This window comes from Oscarella lobularis, chromosome 5, assembly GCF_947507565.1.
Source record: "Oscarella lobularis chromosome 5, ooOscLobu1.1, whole genome shotgun sequence".
Lineage (NCBI taxonomy): Eukaryota > Metazoa > Porifera > Homoscleromorpha > Homosclerophorida > Oscarellidae > Oscarella > Oscarella lobularis.
The window spans coordinates 1,943,431-1,945,632 of record NC_089179.1 but is presented as its reverse complement, the minus strand read 5'-3'; the positions used below and the strand labels follow the sequence as shown (position 1 = coordinate 1,945,632).

Below are 2,202 nucleotides of genomic sequence, written 5' to 3'. Positions count from 1 at the left end.
AGAGGAAGAAAGCGGAGAAAGGACGGGGGACAAGACATGGCAGAAAAGGCTTTCATAGATACATTATCATTCCTACGGTTTGAAGACGTATATGCAAACTCACTAGCTCGGTGTCTAATATGAGATCTTAGGGAGAGAAATGAAAATCTGCAAGAGGAAAGCGAATCGTCTCTTTTTGCCAAGCACGTGGCGAAAGTCTTGGATCGGCTCCCTGCGCAGAAAAGAGCTCTAGCTAAAATTAAAATAGACCAAGTTTTAATGGATATAGAGTTTAACTAAATATAGTTCATAATATTATATAAAATAACATGATAAAATATGCATAATAAAATATGATGAAATCTTCATCACACATTATATACTTAAAAGTATATATATACCTAAAAGTAGATATTTTTCTTAAAATATATATTTTATTTAGTTTTATTAACCAATAGTCAGTACAATTTATCGTTTATGCTTTAGCATGATATAGTTAATTATAAATGTTTCATGTACGTAGAACGTGATCTCTTTGCCACGAAACGGATCCCTCATCGCTGGCAAAGTATCTTTTGTATAAATCTCTCACATCGGCGGAGCTTCGAGAATGATTGGAGCCTGACTTTGCTAAGGCCACCAGTGCGTTTGCTTCAGCTGCCTCGTTTGGTCTGTCGTCGCCGTGAGTCATGACGTTTTGCGAACGCTCATCGGTTCGTAGAAAATTATGCAGTCCAACTGCAGCAAAGCATATTAACGTAGCTCTTTCTGGACTGGCAATAAACGTCCTCCTAAAAATTCTCCATCGAGACGCCAGAATTCCAAAAGCGTTTTCGACGATCCGCCGAGCTCTGCTTAGTCTGGAAGTATATTAAGTTAGACAAATTAATTATTAATTAAGGCAATGGTGCAATGGTACTTTATTACCTGTAGTTAAAAATAGACTCTTCGATAGAAAGATTTCGTCCTGGAAAAGGCCGCATTAAATTTGGTTTTAGAGGAAATGCCTCGTCGCCGACAAAGACGTAGGGAAACTTTTCTTCGCTTCGACTCCATAGCGTTCTTGGAGAAGGAAGCGCTAGTGAATTTTCTTGCAACGCAAGGCCAAACGATGACCGCCGAAATACTCCGCCGTCACTTTGTCGTCCAAAGTCTCCTACATCGACGAAAGTGAAGCAATAATTTGCGTCGACAACGGCTAACAGAACAATCGAATGACTGCCTTTATAGTTATAAAACGATTATCCTGCATTTGACGCCGCCTGAAGGGCAACGTGCTTGCCGTCGATCGCACCAACGCAGTTCGGAAAATTCCATTTTCGTTCGAATTCAGCTGCAATCGTTCGCCACGCGTCTTCATTTCGGGGAAATTTTACGTAGTCTACCCGAAGGGCTTCCCAAATAGCAGCGCAAGTTTCTTTTATAATTCCGCAAACTGTTGAGTGTCCCATGCGGAACTCGAATGCCATCGACGCTAGCGAGTTCCCGGTTGCCAAGTACCTGATCGTGACAATAAGGCGCTCTTGAGGTGAAATTTCAGGCCGGCGTGGAGTGGCGCTTCGCCAAGCTCGTGGGTGTGCGATGTGCGGCGCGACTAGACGAAAGAGTTTTTCAAAAGTGACAGGAGACATCCTCAAGTAAGCGAAAAATCCTTGCTGGTCCGAAAGACGAAGTTGTCGAACCAATGCGCTGTAGGCTCCGTGAAGGGAGCGACACGAATTCCGCTGTCGCACCCACGTGGAACGCCGGCGACGAGATTGCCGAAGCCTCTTGAATAGGACCTAAAGTAGGGAAAGGACAACAATCAGCTCTTCAGTAGTGAACATCGCCGAAAAAAACGGGAGGAAGTGCAGCGGAATGTAGCTATTATTTAAAGCACGCTAAACAAATACGCAGGACGAATAGTTACTGTGAATGGTCTAACGCTACGTTGACGCAACGCAACGCAACGCTGACGCAACGCAGACGCAACATCGACGCAACGCAGGCCTAGCGTCGTTACTGTGAATGCGCCTTTAGTGTCGCGCATGATTGAACGTATTTCGCTGCGAGAGGCGAGACGCGACTAAATAATTTGGCGGAAGGTAGAGAAAAGCCTTCCGGAGCTACTACTTTTTGTAGGGATACGGAAAAGTCAACCAAATTTAAACTACGCGCAATAAACACACACTACCACTTCCCATTTATGCTGATAAGCACTGTATTTTCCAACGGCCAAGAGTG

General features: G+C 44.0%; 1 pseudogene; it reads right to left on the bottom strand.

Moving 5' to 3' along the window:
- Positions 1 to 228: 228 nt before the first annotated feature.
- Positions 229 to 1,610, bottom strand: LOC136187344 (uncharacterized; annotated as a pseudogene).
- Between the last annotated feature and the right edge of the window lie 592 nt (positions 1,611 to 2,202).